Source organism: Podarcis pityusensis, assembly GCF_964106645.2.
Source record: "Podarcis pityusensis genome assembly, chromosome: 3".
Lineage (NCBI taxonomy): Eukaryota > Metazoa > Chordata > Lepidosauria > Squamata > Lacertidae > Podarcis > Podarcis pityusensis.
This window is the reverse complement of record NC_138026.1, coordinates 12,349,270-12,376,915: the sequence shown is the minus strand read 5'-3', so window position 1 is coordinate 12,376,915 and position 27,646 is coordinate 12,349,270. Positions and strand designations below refer to the sequence as shown.

General features: G+C 44.8%; 1 protein-coding gene across 11 annotated transcripts in view; it reads right to left on the bottom strand.

Moving 5' to 3' along the window:
* PLCB4 (phospholipase C beta 4) overlaps positions 1 to 27,646 on the bottom strand; it is a 235,918-nt gene that overhangs the window by 192,385 nt on the left and 15,887 nt on the right. For 3 of the 11 annotated variants that reach the window (XM_080998992.1, XM_080998981.1, XM_080998994.1), the window contains exon 1: positions 16,821 to 17,144. The exons of 1 other annotated variant lie outside the window; for it this stretch is intronic. The gene's annotated coding sequence lies outside the window, so the exon portion shown is untranslated. Of the gene's footprint in view, positions 1 to 15,892; positions 16,255 to 16,640; positions 16,791 to 16,820; positions 17,147 to 27,646 lie in introns of those variants that run through there. 7 more of the 11 variants (XM_080998985.1, XM_080998984.1, XM_080998988.1 and 4 more) reach the window with 4 other exon arrangements.

Genomic DNA, 27,646 nt, shown 5'->3' with positions numbered 1-27,646 from the left:
CCACACAGTTTGCCTATTCTAGTTGACATGACCTGGCGGGAGTTGCCTGTTTTGTACACCCTCGGTACTTATATTTATACACAGCACCATAACAGTGTGAAAGGGAAGAAGCCAAAAGATGACAGTCTGCAAATACTATTTGTCAAGATGGTAAAATAAGATTGCTTTAAAAACAACAACTACAACAACAACTGCAAACGATTTAGAAATCACCTTCAATGGTTAAGAGCCAACTCTGCATAGAACTGAATTTCAGGCAAATAAAAATGGCATTTTCAAACAAATATTTGAGGTTTTCCAGCCTTGCTGCCTGTGAGCAGACACAGCTTCCATAAACACACTGCTAGAAGCAAATAAACCATAAACACGCTGCAAAAGGAGAGAAAATTACAGCCACCATCTACGAACAACATGTTTCTAAAGTACACTCAACAGAGATAGGTGGGGTTATTTCACCACATTCGAGCTGAAACGCACTTATTTTCCCCTGGAATGGTGCACTTTTCATTAGCAAAGATCAAATGGAGCTTCCACTGTTCCGCTAAATGTTTTGGTCCTTCGTAGACAAGGATCATACACCACCCATTATAACCACAACTATCATAAGATGCCCCACAAGTCAGATCTTATCTTCCCACTAAAGCAAACTTCACCAATCGTTCAACTAAAATAAACCACATGACAATTGCCCGTTTTTAGATTGTCACATCTTTTCTACACCCCAGTTCCCACCTGTTTCCAGTCACTGCACGATTCCAGCTACATTCTCCTTGGAGGTTATCAACATTTGGGATTTCATCCTGCACAAGGGCTCAAGCAGGAAAAACAGGTGTCTAAATTGTTTGCAAAATCTTCTGCTGCCATATATTGCCCAGGGTGTACGGAATCGGCGCTTTTGCCCAACACAGCTGCTTCCCCGCCGAACCCCTAAATGGACTTTTTGCAGTAAAGTAAATTGTGCAAGAAGATCAAACCTATCCATTCTTAAGGAAATCAGCCCTGAGTGCTCACTGGAAGGACAGATCCTGAAGCTGAGGCTCCAATACTTTGGCCACCTCATGAGAAGAGAAGACTCCCTGGAAAAGACCCTGGTGTTGGGAAAGATGGAGGGCACAAGGAGAAGGGGACAGCAGAGGACGAGATGGTTGGACAGTGTTCTCGAAGCTACCAGCATGAGTTTGACCAAACTGCGGGAGGCAGTGGAAGACAGGAGTGCCTGGCGTGCTCTGGTCCATGGGGTCATGAAGAGTCAGACACGACTAAATAACTAAACAACAACAAATTGCCAGAAGAATGTACCTGAAAGTAGGGATATTGTCTAACCTCCCTCCAATCAAATCTGAATGAATGCCCATTGAACAGCCAACCTTCCTACAAGCTTTGTGCAAAGACTTCGGGAAGAATGTTTAATGAGCAGGTCATCTGGAAACGACCTGGGATTCCACCTTTTTTGTTTGTTTGATCGTCTCACTTTAAAGATGCTGGGTTCTGTTTTCACTGCTGGACTTGATGGGCCTTCTGCCTAGTCCAGCAGAGCTGTTAATGTTTGTATGATGTGTAAACCAGCCCTGCATTTACATTACAATTTCAGGCAGGAAGAGATATAGATGTCCACAGGCTGTATGAAACGCTTCCTTTCCTCTCTGGTCAACAACCAAGATGCTTCCTTCATTTGCACCATCAGGCTTCTAAATCTCATCCGACAAGCTTGCAGCTTTTGCAAGCACTTTAGGAAGAGGTGCCCAGTATCACATCTTCAGCAGCCAAGACCTGTGTGATACGTGAAGGAGACAGAGATGGCACCTCAGGTTTCAATTCTTTCCCATTCCTCCATCCTTTCCAAACAGCTCCAGACAATTAGTGTAAATAAAGATAACAATAATTAAAACTTGCTGGTCTTCGGGGGAAAGAGATGAGGGAACAAGCTTCCTTCCATTTCCTGTTGCATTCCAACTAATTGTTAATTACTTTCTTAAATACTTTTGTGGGCACAAAGTAATGTATTTTTCATCTTACATTTATTTTCTAGTCCACAGCTCTTCAAGGATATTGAGTTATTTGTGCTCCTATGAGGAGGAGGAGGAGGAGGAGGGGCGGGTGGGTGTGTTTTGAATGGTTTGTCTTTTTATAAAAAAACAAAACAACAACCCCTAAGCCTCACGCTGTCTTTCTCGGCCGCATTTTCCCATACACTTACTTCAAGGTTATAAAAACTTTCATTTCTATCTGCCAAGTTCATGGGAGTAAAGCACGAGATAGCGTCTCAAAATTCAAGAGGCCACCTATCTTGCTTTGGTTACTAATTTGTTTCAACGTTTGGGGCAGAAAAAGTGTATTGGCTGGTGAGAGAAGCCAGAATTAATCCCACACCTGAAGGACTGGATAAAAAAATCCATTTTATTAAATTTTAAAACCATTAAGGAAGGCACAATTGCATTAAATAATTTCCTTAAACTGGCATCTGTATGCAACACAAACCTATTTTAATCTATGAAAGGGTTGGGGAAACATTCCGGCAGGATTCCATGGCTCAGACCTTATTGGTCTGTTTTGTGGTCTCATCCCTAGTTCATCCCCCCAAAACAACAACAACAACAACAACAACACAGAGTTTATGCTCCCCCCCCCCCTTGATTTTTTTTTAATTTTTATTTCTGTAGTTCGGCAAATTTAGGAGTTCCCCTAAGACTGTGAAAGGGAGAAAGGGGCATTCCAAACTCTCAAAGAAAATACAGTACAAGCACCTATTTAATTTGTTCTTTTTAAAAAAGAAAAAGAAATCAAAGGCTTAATCACAGTTAAGCTTTCCAAGTGCCCAAGATGAACAGGTTCATAGTAGCAATGTGTTGGCGAAAAGAAAACTTAACACATTGTTGCTTTGTTCTTTATTGCTGCACTAAAAAGAAGTTTCAGGAAGTGGATTAAAATTTAAACGTTGTTCAAACAATCACAACAATGCTTCATTTATAAAACCCTGTATGGTTGCTATGGGTGAAAGACATATTATTTACACACATACACAGAGAAAAATACAAAAATATATGAGGGGTGGGTGGGATTTTCCAGCTGTCTGTCAACTGCTTCTGCAACCAAACTGGATTAGGGACAATCATCCGATGGCCTTCCTATTTGTCTGGCAAGCAAACCGGCTGCACACTCATTAAAGAGAGAGCTACAGATTGCTGTGTAAACCTGACTGGCTTGAACTAGAGGATTTTTGCTGTGGTTTAAACCACAGAGCCTAGGACTTGCCGATCAGAAGGTCGGCGGTTCGAATCCCTGCGACGGGGTGAGCTCCTGTTGCTCAGTCCCTGCTCCTGTCAACCTAGCCGTTCGAAAGCACAGTCAAAGTGCAGGTAGATAAACAGGTACCACTCTGGTGGGAAGGTAAACAGTGTTTCCGTGTGCTGCTCTGGTTCGCCAGAAGCGGCTTAGTCATGCTGGCCACATGACCCGGAAGCTGTATGCCGGCTTCCTCGGCCAATAAAGCAAGATGAGCACCGCAACCCCAGAGTCAGCCACGACTGGACCTAACGGTCAGGGATCCCTTCACCTTTACTTTACCTCAGGTTAAGAACTTACCGTAATTGTTCCGGAGGTCTGTTCTTAACCTGAAACTGTTCTTAACCTGAAGCACCACTTTAGCTAATGGAGCCTCCCGCTGCCGCCCTGCCACCACTGCACGATTTCTGTTCTCATCCTGAAGCAAAGTTCTTAACCCAAGGTACTATTTCTGGGTTAGTGGAGTCTGTAACCTGAAGCGTCTGTAACCCGAGGTACCCCTGTACTCCCATCAGCCTTAATTTATTCCTAAGGCGCTACCCAGGAAACATTTGCATTTTTTTATCTTTACAGCCACCAACAAACTGAATGAAAACATCATAACTAATTGTAGCCATGTGTTTCATATAAGATAGACTCCAGTTGGTAAAATATGTTAATCCCCAGGGAATGGGGCCTACCATAATGAATTCTTTAGGGTACTGGATTCTCAGGAGACGGGGAAATGTGTGTTGTGAAGGGAGGAGAGAGGCTAGCATTTGTACTTCCTTGGGGAAAGAAGTAATTTCTCTTCTCGTTCATTTTTGTGAATTAATCAGTTTGAAAGATACTAGCAAACCCCTCAAGAGCCCCATGGAATAAATGCAGAAAAGACACAACCAGTAGTGGAATGCTATTGAATTATTTTGCAGCAACAATAACAAAAATGACTTACTTGGGATCATTTAAAAAACATATGCTTGCTGTCTACATTATCTAATAACAAACGCCAAAGGTAGACCGGGGTGGGATGGGGGCAGGGAGCCTGCCAAGTCTAAAGACTGGGGGTTAAAGAAAAAGGCTGTGTTGTCCAGACCAAAGGGGGAAGAGAAGCACCATAAAGAATTTAAAAATGGGGAGAGGAGGCTCCATTGCTCACTGTTGCAAGACTTTTATCTTAGCTCTATGCTTTTTGGAGTGAACGGAACCTTTTTCGAGAGCGCTCAACAGAGATAATGGGCAAACACAGAATAATATTCAATTATACTGTAATTGAGCAGTGCACAGAAAAAATAGAGGGGGTGGGGTGGGAGAGAATAAAGCAACAAGACAAACTTCCTACATCTCTCTTAGAGGGCCTTTTACCGACACTCAGATCAGGTGAGAGCTCTGAGCATGTTAGTGTTATATCGCAACTGGACGAACCATTTCAGAAAGCTAGTGGGAAAACAGTGGGCTTGAGCAGCCAGGTTACAACACATTTGTACTACGCATCGCGAAAAGCGCTGTTTGTCAAAATGCATCCCGGCTATTGAACACATATGTTCTCATTAACTACCCCCCACCCCCCCAAAAAAAAACACCAACCCAAAGAGACACCACTTTGAAGTGGTATGCTGTTAACCTACAGAGAAATGGAAAGTCCTAAAATCTGCCAATCTGCTGTTTCTTGGGGCTAGTGGAGGATGTCACGAATCAAACCAGTATTTGCAGAAATGTTAGGGAAACAGAGAAAAATAGCTGCCAGGGTCTGTGCTGGAGGGGGTGAGAGAATATAGACTTTCGGCAAAATTGAAATCCACGCAGTTTCAAATTATGAAACCTAAATTTTACTTACCATATTAAGAATATGTAGAACCTAACACTTAAGCAGGGAGGTGGGTGGTGCTTTGGATTAAACCACAGAGCCTAGGACTTGCCGATCAGAAGTTCGGCGGTTCGAATCCCCGCAACAGGGTGAGCTCCCATTGCTCAGTCCCTGCTCCTGCCCACCTAGCAGTTCGAAAGCACGTCAAAGTGCAAGTAGATAAATAGGTACCGCTCTGGTGGGAAGGTAAACGGCGTTTCCGTGCGCTGCTCTGGTTCGCCAGAAGCGGCTTAGTCATGCTGGCCACATGACCCGGAAGCTGTACGCCGGCTCCCTTGGCCAATAAAGCGAGATGAGTGCCGCAACCCCAGAGTCAGCCACGACTGGACCTAATGGTCAGGGGTCCCTTTACCTTTTTAAGCACTTAAGAACAACCTACGAGCCTAAGTTTGGTGTATTTGTGGCATATCGCTTCTGCAGAAACAGTAATTGCCAGTGATGGCAGATGGAACAGTAAGCTTCTGTACCTACAAGGGGCAAATAAAAGTTGAGGATTGAAGCCGTGCTGGCTGGGGCCAATGGCAGTTGACCCAAGACATCTGGGGGAAGGGGGACAACAAGTTTGAGTAAGGCTGGACTGATGTGCCCTGTGAACCTGGCCTGTTTATGCTTCAGTTCCAGCGTTTTAATTTAATCATGAGTCACAGCTAATTTTTCCCTTTGTTTCCAATGAGGTTTCAATGCAATTGGCTTTTTCTGGATCAGAGCCAAGTATCTAGCCCTCAACATGCAGCAACAGAACAATCAGGTCTGAAATGCAAGATCTTGTAATAAGGCTAACAAGATCACATTAAAAGGTCCCTTCCTTCCCAGGTTTTCCAAGGAGGAGGGGAAGTTCCTTTTTTAAAATTGCTTTCATGTTTGCCTTCACATTTCAAGTTAGAGTGACTATTCCAGATGTTCCTCAAAAGGCCAAAGTTGCAAAAAGAAAGAAATGCAAGCAAAACAAGAAGTTATAAAAATTAGGCTGCATTTGACACCATTGTTTTCTAAAGAGTGAGTCCCAGTCTCATAAAACATGTTCAGACATAAATTAAATGCAGGCACCTAGATAAATAAGGGACGCGGGTGGTGCTGTGGGTTAAACAACAGAGCCTAGGACTTGCCGATCAGAAGGTTGACGGTTCGAATCTCCGCAACTTGGTGAGCTCCCATTGCTCGGTCCCTGCTCCTGCCCACCTAGCAGTTCGAAAGCACGTCAAAGTGCAAGTAGATAAATAGGTACCGCTCTGGCGGGAAGGTAAATGGCGTTTCTGTGCGCTGCTCTGGTTCGCCAGAAGCGGCTTAGTCATGCTGGCCACATGACCTGGAAGCTGTATGCCGGCTCCCTTGGTCAATAAAGCGAGATGAGCGCCGCAACCCCAGAGTCGGCCACGACTGGACCTAATGGTCAGGGGTCCCTTTACCTTTACCTTTACCTAGATAAATATTTATACTTTTATCAATTTAGCAGGGTTTTTTGCATTATAATTATATAAACACCATTCCCAATTTTGTATTTATTATATTATGGAGAGTTTCTTTTAAAAATCTGATCGGAAATAATGGAAAACCGTAGTTTCACAGTAGCACAGACAAGTCTTCACAAGCCTCTGATTCATGTCCTCCTTCATCTCCCCTTGGGAGCACCAGGCGCACAGAGGTGTGGCTCATATAGGCTTGTTCCTGCAGCAGAAAACCATGGTTTCCCTTACATATGAACCAGACCATAGGCTAAGTTCTCCTACAAACTATGGAGAAGAACAGGAAACTAGGACCCTTCCTGCTGTCCTCCTGCAGGTGGATTTCTTCACCATGCGTAGCTTGAACAGTTCGTACAGATTCCAAACCAGCAAACAATGACTAGCGTTCATCTTCCAAGCCAAAATTGGAAAGCATGGCTTGAAGCAAGTTTCTGTTTCTGGTTTGGAGGGAAAGTGCTAGCCACAGACTGCCAGTGGCAAATTACACAACCAGTGATAAGAAAACAGAAAGAGAAGCTGTGGGTAGAAAGCACAGTGCAGACTTTCTATGCAAAGGATCCCAGGTTCAAGTCCATGGAATTGGAACAGGTGAAATGTTTTTTGGGAGATGATATATAATGAGTTGAAAAAAATGTTGAAATATACATTTACAAAGAAACCAGAAGCATTTATATTGGGAATGGTGGGAAGTGATATAAATAGAAAAGGATGTAAGCTTTTTTTATATGCAGTAACAGCAGCTAGAATACTATTAGCCCAGAAATGGAAGCAAGAAGAATTGCCAACGATTGAAGAATGGAGGATGAAGTTGATGGACTATGCAGAATTAGACAAATTAACAGGAAGGATCCGAAACCGGCAGGACCAGAAATTTACCGAAGACTGGAGTAAATTTACAAACTATATGAAAAGTATTTGTGATGATCAGACAAAGTTTGCAGGTTTGCAATAAATTCTGTGAGGAGTATTGTTGGAAATATTGTAAAAATGGAAAGGGGGAGATGATAAGTTAAGAGAGGTAAAGACAATATAAAATTAAGTAATGCATAAAAAGGTTAAGACGGAAGATCATCAGAGGTGCTGATGGAAGTCCAAAAAAGTGTATTTGTAATAATTTGTGTGGTACATTTTATAATTTGTATGTTAAAATTAATAAAAATGTATTTTTTTTAAAAAAAAAAAGTCCATGGAATCAGAACAAACAGCAAACGGAGTAGAAGGCATGGCTGGTGAGCAAGAAGTATGAACAAGAGCACTCCTCTCTGTTGTGGATCCTGTTTGCTTGCAGTAAGTTAAATGCCTCCAAAGCAGGTGGTACATTTTCAGTTGAAGAAAAACACAAAAGGCAGCCAAAATGAATAGTTGTTGGGGCAAGGTTGTACGGAGAGTACGAAAGTTGGCAAAACAATACTGTACTGCCCTTTTGAAACAAACAAAATGAACAGAAAGGAATCTTATTTCTGGATGTTGGACAGCCCAAATATTTTCACTGTCGTGTTGAGAGAATCACAAGAACTGCCTCCTCTTCCTCCTCAAGCCTCCCTTCTTTAGAAACAATATCTTTTAACATTGTGTTTTCAAGGATACTAACAGTGTGTTACAGTGTGGCCTGTATCTGTTCTCACATTTTATGTCCACATCTTGCAAATGTATAAAGTATCAGAGTCTGGGAGGATGTGCGGATGAACAGGACTTCCTCATAGTGATCAAAAACGGTTTCGTTGCCTGACATCCCTCTAGGTTGCAAAGAAAAATCAGAATCATACCAAATTTATATATCTTACACATGCAACAATTCACACTGCAATCCTATCCTCGCTGACTTGGGAGTAAGCCCCACTTAATTCAACAGGACTTACTTCTGAGAAGACATGGTTAGGATTGTCATTGCAGCTCCTGGAATAGTTACAATGTTTTTGTTTTTAAATAAATCAAGGACAGCCCTTGTTAATGTCACTGTATTTTTAATTGCAAGAGTGATCATACAATTAATCTCGCCTACAGAATCACAGCTGTTTGAGAGATACACAGTGGAAGGCTGTGCTCAAAGTCACATGCTCTCAGAGTCGCAGGTCACAGAAATTGCCCATTGACCCCAACAGCTGTGCAAGATTGATCACATTGAGACTGCAAACCTAAACACACTATGAGTAAGCCTAGGTGAACATAGCGGGAATTCCTTCTTGTAGCCCCTCCAGACATCCTTTCAAATGTGTATTCATGATGATTTATGCTCATGATGGTATCAGAAAAGTTACTGGTGATCCCACTGTTTGCACCTGTGAAACTTTTGTGGTAGACATACTGCTTCATTTCCAATCAATTGCTGTCCCGTAGCTTCCCGCTTAAATCCTGTAACTTTTTATACTATAAATGTTTGGGGTTGCAATTAGTGGTCCAGCTCTCGTTGCACCCTACTGCAGAACTGCTCCCCAGAATGCAATAACGCAGGAGAAGCATCCCAGAAACAGTGCTATTTTTCTACTAAAAGAGGTGCCAGAACTCACCATGAATGCCTCCCTTCTCTTAGATGGGAGTGCTGCTGGGAGATGCGGGTGGCGCTGTGGTCTAAACCACAGAGCCTCTTGGGCTTGCTGATCAGAAGGTTGGCGGTTCGAATCCCCACAACATGGTGAGCTCCCATTGCTCTGTCCCAACTCCTGCCAGACTAACAGTTCGAAAGCATACTAGTGCAAGTAGATGGATAGGTACCACTGCAGGGGGAAGGTAAACGGCGTTTCCGTGCGCTCTGGCTTCCATCATGGTGTTCCGTTGTGCCAGAAGCAGTTTAGTCATGCTGGCCACATGACCCAGAAAGCTGTCTGTGGACAAACGCTGGTCCCTTGGCCTGAAAGTGAGATGAGTGCCACAACCCCACAGTCACCTTTGACTGGACTTAAGCATCCAGGGGTCCTTTACCTTTTTACTTTTTCTCTCTTTGAATGGCAATGACACCCACCTGAGAGGTGCCAAAACTGAGTTCTAGTGAGTTCGGGGGGGGGGGAGCCCTGCACAGAACTAATAAAGAAGAATGGTGTGTGGACAGTTTAAATGCACAACTGTCCCAGTGGCATAGGGATGCGGGTGGCGCTGTGGGTTAAACCAGAGCCTAGGGTTTGCCGATCAGAAGGTCGGCGGTTCAAATCCCCGCAATGGGGTGATCTCCCGTTGCTTGGTCCCTGCTCCTGCCAATCTAGCAGTTCGAAAGCACAGTCAAAGTGCAAGTAGATAAAGAGGTACCACTCCAGCAGGAAGGTAAACGGCGTTTCTGTGCACTGCTCTGGTTCGTCAGAAGCGGCTTAGTCATGCTGGCCACATGACCCGGAAGCTGTACACCGGCTCCCTCGGCCAATAGAGCGAGATGAGCGCCGCAACCCCAGAGTCGGCCGCGACTGGACCTAATGGTCAGGGGTCCCTTTACCTTTACCTTTACCAGTGGCATGCTGCAACAGCCTAGAGGGTCTCTGCAGAAGGCTGCACTACCAGGTTGGAAGCTGCAGAGGCCTCTTGGATAAAACAAAATCCCCAGGTTGCAGATTTACTGAAAGGCAGTCAACGACATGCAGGGTGGATCCAAATACTGTTGCCTTATTTTTGCAACCTGATTACACTACACAGCTGCCCTAGAAAAAACTTCTGCTGGATTCAATTTTTATATGTTTCAGTGTACCTGTTTCACTAACTACCCTAAACTGGATGATTTAGAAACCTCAGAGGAGATGGCATCAAGTTTGTCTGCAAGATCGATCCTGGCTGCTGTATCCCAGGAGCCTAGAATGATCACAAACCTTGTATTCTGAAAGCATTCACTAAGGCCTTAATATAATTTTAAAGCAGCTCTATTACTGTCTTTTTTTCAGGCTAGGAACCTGCAGAATATTGACTGTAAGTCTGCCCCCTTATTGGGCAGGCAGCTTTGTGGGAGGGCCCCGGGCTTCCCTGGTAAGCCTGTCTATCACAGGCCGGATCATCTTCCTGCCGCAGGAGTTAGGGGGCATCCCCATGGGTGCAGGACCAAACGACTAATTGTGGCCCTTGGCAAAGTTTAAATGCCCAGCCTGTGGGGGCTTTCGGCCTCTCTCTTGCTGCGTCAGTTCTCACCCTCCCTCAAATCGGAGTTTTTTTACGGACGGTACAACCTTGCTATGGACAACGTTGGCTGCCTAATTTTCAGGGGCCGGGCAGGAATTCTTCCCACGGCTAATGGGCATCACCACTTGGGTTTTCACCTACATCACAGCAATCGTCACAACTTCATAAGGCAGATGGGCATTGGGTAAGCCTAGTCTTGGTTGGAGGGGAGGTTGTAGCCTCCTCCTGCCCTTCCACGGGTAAGAGTATCCTGTTAGGGGCTAGGGCCATACCACTCCTTCAACAGGGACTATTTGCAATTTGACGTAAGTCAGAGGGCATCTCTCCCCCCCCCCCCCGGCTTCACCCTTAGAAACACTCCCAGAGGACGGGTTGGAGTGACATACACAGTTGCTTGCCTCAATGCCTATGGCCAAACCTTCACATCTGTAACCAATAAAGTTGTGGCCTTATTTGATCCCAAAATCAATATGCTGTGTGTTGTCTAGTTATTCGCACATTAGGGAACCGGGTGGTCACAGGGCCTTGATATGCAAGCTGCCCAGCATTTCCTGAACAGCTTTAAAAACCCTCTCTTTTCAGAGGTTTGCTAAACATTGACACAAACCCAGCATTCCCACGTATTTTAGAAATCTGTGGCTTGCAAACACATCACTAACTAGAAATCACTTAACGTACATAGTGATTGTGTACACTGGCATTAAGAATCCTGAAGTTCTGTTTTATTTTGTTCTGTTTTGTTCTGTTTTATTAAGAGTGCTTTGGAGTTTTTTAGTCTAACATTCTATACCACTTTCCTGGGAGTAACCCCACTGAAATCAATATAATTTACTTCTAAGTAGAAATATAGGGTTGTGCTGTTATTTTGTGTTCTATTGCATTTTTAAATATATTTTACTGTAGTTGTGTTATTGCTGTTCACTACCTTGAGTACCATTTGGTGGAAATGAAGGATACAGATGTAGCAAACAATTGCATTTCAATGGCCTGCTATATAGTTTTATCTTTTTTAAAAAATAAATGCATGAATGCATTAGACATCTGTTGCATAACTCGGTAGCTAATGAACTCCGAAATCCAAATCGGTCCCAATAAAGATATAACCCAACTAGGGACTTCCTAAGATCCCAGCCCTCTTTTTGACCAACATAAGTGCCTTTGATTTTTATGCACATTGGTAGTCAAAGGTTGCTCTTAAATTTCTTCTTTTATTTCTCGCCCTTTTAGTGGGCTTGCTGTTGTTTTCTTGCGCTGAGCAACCTCCTTGTTTTCTATTCTGTATCGAACTGCTCTAGGCTTGTTAATGCTGCTTGCTAAAAGCAGTGCGGGAGCTGATTCACCCAAGACCTTTAACTCTTCATGCAAGTGGTCCCAGCTATCTTGAGGCATGCACAAAGATAGCCAAATGCAACACAGAGATTTGATCATTGGATTCCTGAAACAGCAGCACTTTTTCCACCCAGAGCTGGAATTTCCTCCTGCCCAGCTGTATCCACAAGAGAGGAGTTCCCACATTACACGGTCCTCATGCATGCATACCCAGAAACGGCTGTGGATAATCACATACAGGAGGGAAATGTCTTGCTTATACAACAAGCTTATAGAACTGTGATGCTATCAGACTCCAGATCCCATCATCCCCAACCACTGTTCATGATGGCAGGGGCTGATGGGACCTGGAGTGCAACAACATCTGAAGGGTTACAGGTTCCCTATGCTTGTAATAAAACCTACTGGCTTTCCAAAACAACAACAACTCATCATTGGGAGTATGTGAATCAGATCTACATGTGTAAAGAGAGCCCCCATTGAAAGTGCAGCAACAAGGGATGCTGCTGAGCCACAACAATACATTCATTTCCTAGTTCCTATCAAATAAACACAAAAAATCAGATTCAAAGTTTATCTGTTTCTGGAGTGGGAAGCTTGTGCCCTACCCCCAATGTCCCTGGGCTAAACTCTGAGCCTCCCTGAGTAGGTCTGTTGGAAGTGGGAGTCCAATGACATCTGGTAAGGTAAAGGTAACGGACCACTGGATGGTTAAGCCCAGTCAAAGGCGATTATGGGGTGCGGCGCTCATCTCATTTTCCGGCAGAGGGAGACGGTGTTTGTCCACAGACAGCTTTCTGGACCATACGGCCAGCATGACTAAACCGCTTCTGGAGCAACGGAACACCGTGACAGAAACCAGAGCACACGGAAATGCCATTTACCTTCCCACCGCAGTGGTACCTATTTATATACTTGCACTGGCATGCTTTCAAACTGCTAGGTTGGCAGGAGCTAGGACAGAGCAACAGGAGCTCACCCTGCCGTGTGGATTCGAACCGCTGACCTTCTGGTCAGCAAGCCCAAGAGACTCAGTGGTTTAGACCACAGCGCCACCCGCAAGTGCATATGCATGTGTAACAGGAGTCGACTATAGCATTAAGACATGTCCTGACCTTACATTCAAGGCATCAAGTACTTAAAGTTACATTAAACAAAGAACTCTCTCTCCACCATCCCCCCCCCCCATGGCAGGAGGCAAACTGATTTGACAGGCTCACAACAGAGCTCCGAGTCCAACGCTACTGCCAAAATAATACTGAAACAGTATAGCCACAGAAGTTGCTTTTAAAAAAATGTATGGCACTAAAAGTCAAGACAAGAGAACTGTGGATTTATATGAAGAAGAAGCAGCAGCATATACCACAGCACACCGATTCCCTAGATTTGGTGGGTTACAGAACAAGAGATCATTGCGGTCTAACATGCTATATTTGAAAACAGGCTGGGTGGCAGTCGTGGGGGAGGGGGGGCTTTCCACCTGCAGCTTTTCCTATGCAACAGAGCCAACTGTTTGGTTTATAGGCTGTTCATAGGATATTTCTGGATTCATTTTAAAAATAAAAATAAAAAGACCTGTGTTTCAGAACAAAGCTCCTGTGTGTGGGAGTGCAGCTGTAAAGCAAAGAGCATTGTTATGCAAGCAGATATGAATCCATACCCAATGATCAAATAAGGTTTTGGAATTGTTTTGACAGTTGCTAGCTAGCTCCGATCGACTCTTCATCAGAGTGTTCGTAGGCAAAGATAAGAGCCATGATTTGACACGCAGTTAGGCACCCTCAAGCCAATTGATTTCAAAGGGCTTTAGGTACATGGAAACTCTGTGGCAAATACCTTTACTGGTTATAATTTTTTGCAACAGAATGCTTCCTCATTTGGAAATAAAGTTTCTTTCTTTTTGAAAAAAGTAAGTTCAGTGAAACCTACCTGTTTTAATCATCATCTCTATTATTTCCTTGGTTAGTGTGTTGGATCAGGACCTGGGAGGCAAGAGGGATCAAATCCCAATGTAGCCATTGCAGCTCCCTGAGTGACCCTGGGCCAGTTGCAATCTCTCAGCCCAACCTACCTCACAGGGTTGTTGTAAGGAGAAAAACCATATATGCCACCTTGAGCTTCTTAGAGCAAAGGTGGGATACTGAATAAAAACAACCTGTTCATTTTACACGCAACTTAAGTCTTACTGTAGTGTGGAAGATTTGTATCATTAAGTGCCAAAGCATCGACTGTGTTTTCTGAAAGGCAAGCAAACAAACAAAAACCAAATACCTTCATAGAATAGATCCAGAGGCAGTTTATAGAGATAATAAACTGTGTGTGATAATTTACAGTAGACTAGACCGACACTGGCTACACTAACCAACATTGAATATTTACTTACATAAGTTGCATGGCAATGCTATCTGTTGCTCTTACAGAGCTGGACAGCTTGCCTTCTTTGGCACAAAGGACAAGCCGCAACTGGCAAAGCTGCACAACTGTGTTGTCAAAGAATGCTCACGGAACACTGCATGTTCCGGACAGCAATGTTTTATTGGCTTCCTTAAAAGTGCAGCGTTTTAGCCACTTAACTTGAAACTTTGGGGGGTCTGCTGTTGTTTATAGCATCCGCTCATACAGTCCATTTATAACCGCTCCCCCCGTAATCTAAACATGCTTGCATAGCAACAAGTCCAGCAGCTTTCAGAAGGTACTTGTTTCCTGCTTGACACATTGATTTCCCCCCATTGATTTCCCCCACAGAAACTCCTCCAATTTTCATAATTCACGCACCAGATTTCTGACCCATGTGCCTGGTTGCACAACAAACCTGTGACACACTGCACAAATGGCATGCCCCCCCAACACAGGCATTATTGCCACACACAAACAAACCCACCACAACTCATGGGCGCATGCACCCATGTTTGGGATCACCACATCGGGCTCCAGAACAGAACATTATCAGCAGAAAGGGAATTTGGACCATTCTCTGTCTCCCTTGTTTCTGCAAAAGAGTAGGGCTTCCAGAAGCACTGGGTGTGGGTGAGATCTCTGACAAAAGTCAACAGGCAAGGTAGCAGAAGATCACTAATATTCTGTTGTGCATCAGCAACCTCTCACTAAATAGTAACAATAAGCACATGCAGGCAGGCCTTTTGTAAAATATACACCGGCCATTTTCCATAAATTATATCATATTCCCATATCACATTTAGGGGAAGGGACATAGCTCACCGGAATAGAAGGTTCTAGGTTCAATCCCCAACATTTATAAGTAATGTTGGGAAAGATTCCCTGGCTGAAACCCCCGGAAAGGCGCTGCCTGTCAATGTAGACTAACTAGATGGGCAAAACTGGTCCCACTCAGTATTCCACGAACCATTATCCCCACATTAACTGGGAACAACAGTTATGTCTATTTTAATGTTTCCCTAGGCATTCTTCACCTTGGGCAGGAATTACAACTGGTGGTTTATCACCTGTGTTACAGCTACAGCCCAAACACATCAGTATACAAGTCTTCACGCTTCTCTTAGCAGCTTCCAAATATTATTCTCCATATTACCTCATCAGACCAGCAAGGGGGGACTCTAAGAGAAATAGCAACAGAATGATGCAGCCAGGTAGTTTAATAAGAGCAATGCATTTAAGATTGCCCAGCTGCAACTGACAAAGCCCAAATTGGATTAACCAGCTAGTGTCTCATCACACAAAATTCAGCCATAGCACTAATAACTTGTTGGGTTCCAGGCACACAAACACTCAGCACCTGCTTAATAATAATAATAATAATATGCTATTTAAGTTTTAATTTAAACAACACCAGGAAATAGTTCAGATAGGAAAGCATATCCCCCCCCCGCCCCCATGCACATCCTAGAAAAGTGTCGCTTACCTTCTGCAAAACAGAGGCCACCCTTTCTGAAACTGGAGGGCTAACGCTTCAGAAATGCTAAAAGTTAGACCTGAAGCTAGGGAAACATTTATAAGAACTGCAGAGGGCACTGACATTTAATCCCGGATGCACATACGGGGGTGGGAGGAAAAGGTGACCTGCTCGGCACGTACCGAATAATAATAATAATAATCTCTACAGTATTAATAAAAACGGTTCGGACGCAAGCGGAGCTCTATGGAGAGACCTGCCAGCAGTGCCGCTGGAGGGCAGGGGGTGGGGATGTTGTATTTCGCCGGGAACAAAGCGCCAAGGTGAAGCAGACCGGGAGCCGAGAAAGCGCTTTCTCCCCAGAAGGGCTGGAGAAAGAGCAGAGCCACGCAAAGACTACCACCACCACCACCAACAACAACAACAGAAAAGGTGCCCACCCACCGCCCACCTAACGCGAGGAACGAGCCGACGGCTCTCCTCTCCGCGCGCTTACCGGGAAGCAAATCCCGCGGGGCAGCGCGGGGCTTACTTCCGAGTAAAGGGGCGCGGAGCCAGCTGGAGAGAGGAGGTAGATGCAGGAAGGGAACCGTGTGTGCGTGTGTCTGTCTCAAAAGTGAGACGAGGCCAATGGAGAATCTCTCCCGACCCCCGAGGGAGGGGTCGGTCAGGCTGCAGCCCCCTCTGCATAGCAGGCAAGCGTGCCTCCTATGCGCCTCCCGGGCGCCAGGCGATGGCAACTCCGCGCCCCTCGTACCTGCCGGCCGGCCCCCTAGACTCGCCAACGCCGGAGATCCGCTGACGCGCGGCTGGCGACCTCAGCACGGAAGGCAGTCCTGTGCCTGCAGCAGCAGCAGCAGCAGCACCACCGCATTCCCCCCGTCCACCACCTCCTCCTCCCTGCCTGGTTCTGCCATTGCTCCCGCCAGGGTCTTACATCAGCTGCCGCCGGAGGATTCCGGAGAGGAAAGGCGAGTAGTAGCAGCAGCAGCAGCAGCAGCAGCCAACCAGCCTTTCTGTTTGCACAAGATGCTCCGGGAAGGAGAGGGAGGGCGGCTTTCCCCGATGTCTCCCACTCCCTCCCTCTCTCCCTCCTCCCTCCGGGCCAGACTTTGGCGAGGTGCTTTGTTATTGGCGGACGCCGCCGCTGGACTTGCTGCTCCCGGGTGGTTTCCCCCGAGCAAGCGTGAGAAAAGGACGCCAACTCCGCCGGCGCGCAAAGGGAGCGCGCGCTCCTCCAACAAACGCGGCCCAGCCGGGGTGGGAGAAGAGGGTGCTCAGCAGGCGCGTGCACAGACTAGGAAAGAGGCATATGTAATCCTATGCATTGCTGATAGAGGATAGGGGGAGAAAAGGGTTATGCGCGCGCCAAGGACGGGGGCCCACCCGCTTTATAAAATTCATTATTACGCACTCTTCATGGCCAGGGCTCTCCGGCTGCTGGCGTCTCTCCGCCGCCAGGGGCAGGACGAGAGAGAGAGAGAAGCGCCAGCCAAAAACTCCTGCCTCCCTCCTCCCACCCAGGGCACTAGCAAGCTGTGCATGACAAGTGCACAAAGGCGAGGCCCTGCTCTGTTCCTCTTTCTCTTCTCGGCGTTTGCATGCCGAGATGTTGTGCGCGCATAAGGCAGGAGGCGCCTTACTGTCGGTGCCTGCGTATAGGTGGAGGCGGCCAGCGGCAGCGATACAATCCTCAAAAGAGTTTGGGTTTAGGGATTGGGGGAGCGGGAGCGGGAGCGGGAGCGGTCAGAAATAAGCCTACCCAAACACACAAGGCAAAGAGAAACTCTCCAGTGAAAAGTTATTTTAAGGGAGGGTGTGTTCTTAAAGTTTATGATTGGTCAACAAAATTACGCTGCCTTTTATTTGTTTGGATGACGTATTTTATTGTTTGATAATTGATGAGTGTAGGCTTGCTCATTTAATACACTGCAGTTCCTGCTGGTGTCTGCACCAAAGTATTCTGAACACACACAAAAATTAAAAGCTATACTCCCTTTGTAGGTAGAGGGTCGTTGGGGTTTTTTGAAGGTCATTTGTACATCTTATCTATCAAACCTCTTTTGCCTTTAAAAAGGTAAAGGGACCCCTGGCCATTAGGTCCAGTCGTGGCCGACTCTGGGGTTGCGGCACTCATCTCGCTTTATTGACCGAGAGAGCCGGTGTACAGCTTTCGGGTCATGTGGCCAGCTTGACTAAGCCGCTTCTGGCGAAACCAGAGCAGCGCATGGAAACACCATTTACCTTCCCACCGGAGTGGTACCTATTTATCTACTTGTACTTTGGCATGCTTTCAAACTGCTTGGTTGGCAGGAGCAGGGACTGAGCAACGGGAGCTCACCCCATCGCGGGGATTCGAACCGCCGACCTTCTGATCAGCAAGTCCTAGGCTCTGTGGTTTAACCCACAGCACCACCCATGTCCCTTTTTCTTTTGCCTTTGCTTCTATCCAAATCCTGTATAATCTTACTGCTTACAGGTTTCCCATACACAGCTGATTAGCTACTTGGAGAATAGGATGCTGAACTAGATGCGTCATTGGCCTGATCCAGCAAGCCTCTTTTATGTTCTTATGTGATGTCTGGTTCTCATAAGAAGATATTTACACCAGTACTATTGTGGGGAAAGTAGAGCACAAAAACATAAATGCAAGCAGCCATTGCTAAACCCAACTCATTGTTACAAAAAAAATAAAAATGCAGAGCTTCCAGCTTGTTTAAATTCAAATTGTATTTTAATTGTGATGTCAACCTACCTCCTGCCCAAATATTTCCTGGTGTGGGGAAAATGAGAACAGCACATTTTGCTCAATGGAGAATTCAGATGGGAGGCTTCCGTGTTACACTCCACTTGCTAAATGTTTGGAAACCTGTATTATAGTTCAGTACATGTTTACAGCTATGAGCTATATGGTTCTACAAGCAATGTGTTGTTAGTTTGAGAGAGATCAGCATTTCCACATTACTAAGGTAGCCTAGAGAAACTCATTATAGGGCTGAGTAGCTTATATATACTGGTAGTTTGAATACTTGCATACACATGGTGGGAATTACAACAGGAGGTGATAAATTGGGGGGGGGGGTGGAGGCCCCCACAGCTATTCCTAGGCCCCATGCTGCTTCCTTGTTTTGATTCATAACTTGAAACACAGTAATGGGTTTAAAGCTTGTAGCTTGAATTGAAAACACAAGGATTGGAATGCAAATGATCTTGAAAATTGGAGAGCAAAACTGGCAAAACTGAAAGCATTCGATCAAAAGCAAAAAAGGCAATCACATACTTGTTTTATTGTAAAGATTGATCTCCTGCTCTTCAGATTCTCACAGCTACTTGACAACATTTCAAAATGCCATAAAACAAAAAGCGTACCATGAAATCTGCAAAGGCTGTGCAAGTACCACAAAACAGGTCAAATTCAGTGAAAAAGCCTGGCACCAAAATGGCTTCAAAGTAGGTGTCAGATGAGCCTTCCTTGGTGAGAGCAATTGGGGTGCCACCACTAGGAAGCCCCTTTCCCTAGTAACCCCCTCCCCTGCTAAACCTCATATGACAAGAGAACCCTTAGAAGGCTCTTTGATGAAGATGTATAGGAGAGCCTTCAGATGAGCACACGGGGACAAAGGAAAGGCAAATACCATATATTTTTCGCTCTATAAGATGCACCAGACCACAAGACGCACCTAGTTTTTGGAGGAGGAAAACAAGAAAAAAAAATATTCTGAATCTCAGAAGCCAGAACAGCAAGAGGGATCGCTGTGCAGTGAAAGCAGCTATCCCTCTTGCTGTTCTGGCTTCTGTGATAGCTGTGCAGCCTGCATTTGCTCCATAAGATGCACACACATTTCCCCTTACTTTTTAGGAGGGAAAAAGTGAGTCCTACAGAGCAAAAAAAATACGGTACAGTATATTGGAAAGATTCCAGAATTAGATATTTCTTTATTACAGAGGGTGCCATATTCATCTCTTCATGCAAGCCTTGCAACAGGGTCCCCCAGGCTACAGTTCCTGTCCATCGTCCAGCTCTTAAGCAGAGAGCTATGGATTCCACACTTTACATTGCAAGGCGTAGCAGTGCAGTCATAATGAATTTCAGAACAAATGCCAATGTTGGTAGCCGGCAATATTTCGTATTTGCCTGCACAGCCTCATGGTTCCAAACAGGTGCAAAGAAATTGCCGCGCCGCTGGAGCACGATTTCTGTTCTCATCTTGAAGCAAAGTTCTTAACCCGAGTTACTATTTCTGGGTTAGCGGAGTCTGTAACCTGAAGCGTATGTAACCCGAAGTACCACTGTAATGTGTTTTGACTTAAGAATGAACATCTATATCTCAGGTTCACCAGATGTTGCTCAACTCTGACTCCCATCTTCCTTGACCAATGGCCATGCTGGCTGATGCTGATAGGAGGTGCAATACAACAAAATCTCAGTTTTCTCACCCCTTATGTACAGAACACATGCACAAGCATATACTCAGCCCACCCCCAAATGGAATAACTTCACCTTCATGCATATCCATATAGCTGTATGTGCACAGAGTGGGGGCTTTTTACTGGGTAGCTAGACATGCAGTTCCTTCCCCTAACAACACAGGATCCCAAGGCAAGCATCTGAAATCCAGTCGAAATAAAAAGCTTCTAAGCACTTAATATTCCCAGGCTCGGTTATTTCTTAACTGAGGATACTGCTGTGCAAATCCCTCCTGTTGGAACATGACCCACCAATGATTTCATTAAGATGCACTTGACAACTTTTGCGTGCGTTTTAAAAAAAATCTTCTTAGAGCATCTTGTTGTTGTTGTGCCACTTTTCACTCCCATGAGTCACAAAGCTGCTTTCATACCATAAATAGTAACACCACAACCACAACATAAATCGTATAGAATAATTAACCAACCAACCAACCACCTTCTATAAAACACTATTGACAAAGCAACTTTTAAAAATAGGCTAAACAGCACAACCACAAGAAAAGTCATAATATTCACAAAGCATTACAGCACTCATAATCAATTTTTCTTATTAGATTTACAGTGGTACCTCGGGTTAAGTACTTAATTCGTTCCGGAGGTCCGTTCTTAACCTGAAGCACCACTTTAGCTAATGGGGCCTCCCGCTGCTGCCGCACCGCCGGAGCACAATTTCTGTTCTCATCCTGAAGCAAAGTTCTTAACCTGAAGCATTATTTCTGGGTTAGCGGAGTCTGTAACCTGAAGCATATGTAACCTGAGGTACCACTGTATATTATATTAAATAGTATATTTATTATTATATTGTTAGGCACGGGTTCCTGTATGCCAGGGGTCGGCAACCTTTTTCAGCTATGGGCTGGTCCACCGTCCCTCAGACCATGTGGTGGACTCGAGTATATTTTTTTTTGGGGGGGGGATGAACGAATTCCTATGCCCCACAAATAACCCAGAGATGCATTTTAAATAAAAGCACACATTCTACTCATGTAAGAACACGCCGATTCCCAGACCGTCTGCAGGCCAGATTTAGAAGGTGATTGGGCCACATCCGGCCCCCGGGCCTTAGTTTGCCTACCCATGCTGTATGCTTTGCTGCACACAAGCTATTGCAGCAGTAACTCAGTATATACCCTGCTCCTGTGTATGCTTATTTGGCAGCAACACCCACTTATTGGCTTAGGCCAGGCTTCCTCAACCTTGGCCCTCCAGCTGTTTTGAGACTACAATTCCCATCATCCCCGACCACTGCTCCTGCTAGCTAGGGATCATGGGAGTTGTAGGCCAAAAACATCTGGAGGGCCGAGGTTGAGTAAACCTGGCTTAGGCTGTAATCCTGAATGCCATGTGGCCCTCTAGATATTGCTGGACTACAATGCCCATCATCCCTGACCATTGTTCATGCAGCTGAGACTGCCTTATACTGAGACAAGCAATTGGTCCATCTAGCTCAATACTGCTGCTAACACTGGCTACCAGCAGCTTTCCAGGGTTTCAGGAAGTTGGCATTCCCAGCCCTATGCAGAAATGCCAGGAATTGAATCTGGGAGCATCTACATGGATTACAGAGGCTTCGCCATCGAGCTACAGAACGTCTTCATGCATAGGATTGCACTATAAGGCTATTTTGCTGTCGGGTTCACCTCAGTTCACTCATTTCCACTTACAGAATGTCATTTTCATGCTGTTTGATGTGTGAAAAGCACCTGACAGTCCCCAAGTCAGAGCGAGCAGAGCTGTGCAAAATAAATAGGCCCCAGTCACTGTCACCTGAAGCTGAAGATCATCAGCCTGAGCTGAAGGCCACAGGGTGTGAGAGACCATCTAAATGTGCTAAGCGAGTGCACCCAGTTCCTAAGTAAGCCCAATGGCAGTACACTTTACAGCTTTATGATTTAGCTTTGAGGCCCAAATAAGCAAACTGCCACTAAACACAAGCCATTTATTTTAAAGTAATCCTATGTCAAGAGGAATACTCACATTTTAGTGCCGGAGTCAAATGCCACTTTCCGGACCTCTCTACCCAGCCACTAAGATGTTCCCCAGGCCCCACATCTCACCAGCCTTGCCCTTGTGCAATTCTCTTTTTTTAAAAAAATAATTTTTATTGATTTTAACATATAAATTATAAAATGTACCACAAAACTTATCACTTATACAATCTTTTTAGACTTCCATCGGCACCTCTGATGATCCACCGTTTTAACCACTTCTTATGCATTGCTTAACTTTATATTGCCTTTACATCTCTTAACAAATCATCCTTCCCCTTCTCCATTTTTGCAATACTTCCAATAATACTCCTCACAAAACTTCTTGCAAACCTACAAACGTCGTCTGATCTTCACAAATACTTTTCAAATAGTCCGTAAATTTACTCCAGTCTTCTGTGAATTTCTGGTCCCGCCGGTTTCGAATCCTTCCTGTTAGTTTATCTAGTTCTGCATAGTCCATTAACTTTATCCTCCATTCTTCAATCGTCGGTAATTCTTCTTGCTTCCATTTTTGGGCCAGTAATATTCTTGCTGCTGTTATTGCTATAAAAAGAGTTTATATTCCTTTCTACTTATATCACTCCCAACAATGCCCAGTAAAAATGCTTCTGGTTTCTTTATAAATGTATATTTCAACATTTTTTTCATCTCATTATATATCATCTCCCAGAAGCAAAGCTCCCTCCGGCGTGCAACCCCCCCCCCCCCGTTTCCCAGAGTTTTTTTAGGGAGGATGGCACTGCCGGCGGGGAAGAGGCGGAGGCGCCACATCCAGTCTCCGCCTCTTCCCTGGCGCCCTCCAGAACCTGGCACCATGGCGCTCCACGCCACTAGCCTCTATGGGTAAGATGCCCCTGCTGGAAATTATAGCTCCATGAAGGGTAAACCACAATTCACAGGATTCCTTGGTGGGAGCCATTTGCTTTTAAAGGTAAGGTGTGGTGTGAACAAAGGTAAGAACTGTGGGATGTAATTCACTGCGAGCAGTCAAATACAACATTCCTTGTTTTGCTAGAGTGGACGTGCAAGGGAATGTTTGGTCCAGCCAGTCGAGACTTCCTGTTCCTCCTGACCTGGAGCATCCTTCCTTGCATGTGACTAGTGGGTGGGCGTCACCTTTCCAGACCTGGTAAAAGGCCAAGACATGCCACCACTGTCTCTCTTTTCCATCTTCCTTTCGTCCTGTGAACACCTGGACTGCTAACTGCAGTCACTGGGTAAATCTCCCTTATGGGGTAAAGTTGTTTGTATATGTTTGAAACATTAAGCCTAAACCCTGCCTTCAAGGATCACACTGTGCTCTGCCTGGTTGTGAGTAAACGTTCTTTTTGTTACTTATGAATAAGACTGTGGTGTCTTTATTCTTTTAGGAGGGATTCAAGGGGTCTTACCAGGAAAATATTAGAACACATTTCAGTCTGAACAAGCCAGATTGAATTGCTTATTATTTTAAGCAGGCATCACCAAACTCAGCCCTCCAGATGTTTTGGGACTACAACTCCCATCATCCCTAGCTAACAGGACCAGTGGTCAGGGATGATGAGATTTGTAGTCCCAAAACATCTGGAGGGCCGAGTTTGGGGATGCCTGTTCTTAAGAAACTCACATGAGTTTGCAACCAGCTTTCTGCTGCGTAAGAAGGGGAATGCACTCTGCTAAGTACAGGAACTTGCTGCCGCAAGCTAGGAAGGATATTAATAAACAATATATCCTCTCCTGCCACCCTGAACATTCCCACAAGAATCACATCCATTGCTCTGTCTGCCACACCCACTTTTTGTCTCTGTCCCACCCACCACTGGCATGAGAAATGTGACACAAGGATATTAAAATGTTCCCCACTCCTATTTTAGAGATAGTTTGCATTTGTTTCTTGATCTAGATTTTTCAAATTCTATGTTAAATGGGATCCTTCCAGGCAACTGATAATCACCAAATTCCAGCAGGCAAAGGGCAGAATCTTACATTACTCCAAAAGTCAAGCTAAAAGCAAACGTTTGCCGGAAAGGTCAAAGGCAAGGCTTGGAAATGGAGCTGGAAACAGTAATAATACTGGTGTTACAATCAGGCTCCCATTAGGTGCGCCTTTCACTAACTGAAGAGCGTGAAATGACAATAATATGCAGCAAGAGCGCATATTACCCCATCCTTTGCCCTTGGAAACCTTAGAAAAAGCTGCTGCAGGAGAAGGATGTGAGCAACATCACGGGAGGCGTGCTTCTAGGACGAAGATGAAACTACGACGTTCCCTTGTTATCTTTGCTACTGGTTGCTGTGTGCTGTTTAAGTAATCTTGCTACATTTATAGTATTGTAATGTGTGGGGTCCCATCACCTCCTGGCAAATAGAAGGGGAAGAAAGAGATTTTACTTTCTTGGGCTCCGTGATCACTGCAGATGGTGACAGCAGCCACGAAATTAAAAGACGCCTGCTTCTTGGGAGAAAAGCAATGACAAACCTAGACAGCATCTCAAAAAGTAGAGACATCACCTTGCCAACAAAGGTCCATATAGTAAAAGCTATGGTTTTCCCAGTAGTGATGTATGGAAGTGAAAGCTGGACCATAAAGAAGGCTGATCACCGAAGAATTGATGCTTTTGAATTATGGTGCTGGAGGAGACTCTTGAGAGTCCCATGGACTGCAAGAAGAACAAACCTATCCATTCTGAAGGAAATCAGCCGTGAGTGCTCACTGGAAGGACAGATCGTGAAACTGAGGCTCCAATACTTTGGCCACCTCATGAGAAGAGAAGACTCCCTGGAAAAGACCCTGATGTTGGGAAAGATGGAGGGCACAAGGAGAAGGGGACGACAGAGGATGAGATGGTTGGATAGTGTTCTCGAAGCTACCAGCATGAGTCTGACCAAACTGCAGGAGGCAGTGGAAGACAGGAGTGCCTGGCATGCTCTGGTCCATGGGGTCATGAAGAGGCTAAACGACTAAACAAAAACAACAACAATGTGTGGGTTTGGGGGGGGGTATGCTGTTCTATTTTTGCACTGCTATGTTACTTTGAAATTGTTTTTGTAGCGCCTGTTTAAAATGCATCCCTGTTTCTTGGAGCACAGTTTCTTTTTTGGAAAAGCGCCACACAAATAAAATGGATGAGTGAATGAGGGCGAGGAACCTGCAGCCCTTCAGCATTGCCAATGACCAGGAAAAATGACATCCAGGAAGCCACCCGTTCCCCATAACCAATCTACTAATAATAATTTGCATTTAGCAAGAGCGAATTCACATGCTGGCAGGCCACAGCACACACATTCTAGAGATGAATATAGCATACAGATAGGCAAGGCAGAGTACTGGTAAATAGGTCAACAAATATTTATCAGAACCAGGTTGGCTTTTCAGTGTGTTTTATGTAACAACACGCTTTAGCTCAGCAGAAGCAGGTTGCAGTTCCTGGCCAGAGTTTCCTGGGGAGTAAAGCACTCTGATCCAGTTTTGCCACTTTTCTGTGATTAATGTAAATGTGCTGCATAAATAGCTGCCTCTTTCCATTGACCATCTGCTTGGTGCATAGGTTAAAATCATCTCCTGTGTTTCGTCATCTACTCGGGAATAATTCTGCCTTAACCACCACTGTTCAGGGAAGTTTTTAATGTGTGACATTTTAATGTATTTTCAATCTTTGCTGGAAGCTGCCTGGAGTGGCTGGGGAAGCCCAGCCAGATGGGTGGGGTACAAATAAATTATTATTATTATTATTATTATTATTATTATTATTATTATTATTACTGTTGTCCTTGTTTAGTCGTTTAGTCGTATCCGACTCTTCTTGACCCCATGTACCAGAGCATGCCAGGAACTTTTGTCTTCCACTGCCTCCCGCAGTTTGGTCAGACTCATGCTGGTAGCTTCGAGAACACTGTCCAGCCATCTCGGTCGCCCCCTTCTCCTTGTGCCCTCCATCTTTCCCAACATCAGGGTCTTTTCCAGGGAGTCTTCTCTTCTCATGAGGTGGCCAAAGTACTGGAGCCTCAGCTTCAGGATCTGTCCTTCCAGGGAGCACTCAGGGCTGATTTCCTTCAGAATGGAGAGGTTTGATCTTCTTGCAGTCCATGGGACTCTCAAGGGTCTCCTCCAGCACCATAATTCAAAAGCATGAATTCTTCGGCGATCAGCCTTCTTTATGGTCCAGCTCTCACTTCCATACATCACTACTGGGAAAACCATACCTTTTACTATACGGACCTTTGTTGGCATGGTGATGTCTCTACTTTTTATTATTATTTATTACTGTTATTGTGATTATATAAAGTCTGCTTATGAACATTAAGAAGCCTACTGTGGCCATGCACAGTGGCCTTGCAGACAGACCCTCCAAGTGTCCCTATTTTCCAGGGACAGTTCCAGATTTACAGAAGCTGTCCCAGTTTGTGATTTGATCTTGGAATGTTCCACTTTTCCTTAGGACACCCCTATTTTCATCAAAGAAACGTTGGAGTGTATGGAGGTTCATAATCCCTGAGCCAACATTTGGAAGACATCTGAAGGCAGCCCTGAATAGGGAAGGTTTTTTTATGTCTAATGTTTTATTATGTTTTTATATATGCTAGAAGCTGTCCAGAGTGGCTAGGGCAACCCTGTCAAATGGGAGGGGTATAAATAAATTGTTGTTGTATAGGACACCCCTATTTTCATTGGAGAAAAGTTGGAGGGTATGCCTGCAGATGCCTATGGGGTGCACATGAGCAAGACACATGCACAACAGAACTCTCCCATTTATGATCACCACTGCTAATTTATCTCTTTCCACATATGTCCCAAGACGGTGTACAAAATATTATCCAAACAGCTGATAGCCCTTATTAATTTTTCTACATGCAGAAATTACTCACAACTGGATTCTGCCAAGAACTGAAACAACTTCTCTACTTTTAAAAAATAAATAAATTGTTGGTTGTAGACCAGTTGTTACCATCAGTGTGTTTTTTTCTCGGGGGATAAGGGGTACGCATAACCCTAAACATTTTGTGAATCTAACGGGAGAAGAAACTAATTTTTATTTTAATAGTTTCTTCTCTAGCACAGTGAAGCGTCAGTTCCATTGCTACCCCGGATGGCAGCCTCACTTCCTGTCACAATGTTTTCTGAGTCTCAGATGGAAGCGGGCGTTTAATGTGTGAAGCAGTGTGGAATGTGGATGTGTGATGTTTTACTGATGAAAGTTTGGCTTTGTTGAAGGGCAGTATTTCAATATGAGTAGGAAAATTACTATTTTTCATCAGAGGAATCAGGAAGATGTTAGTGTGCACAACCTCATGACAATGTGGAAGTTACTGTGAGCTGTCCACT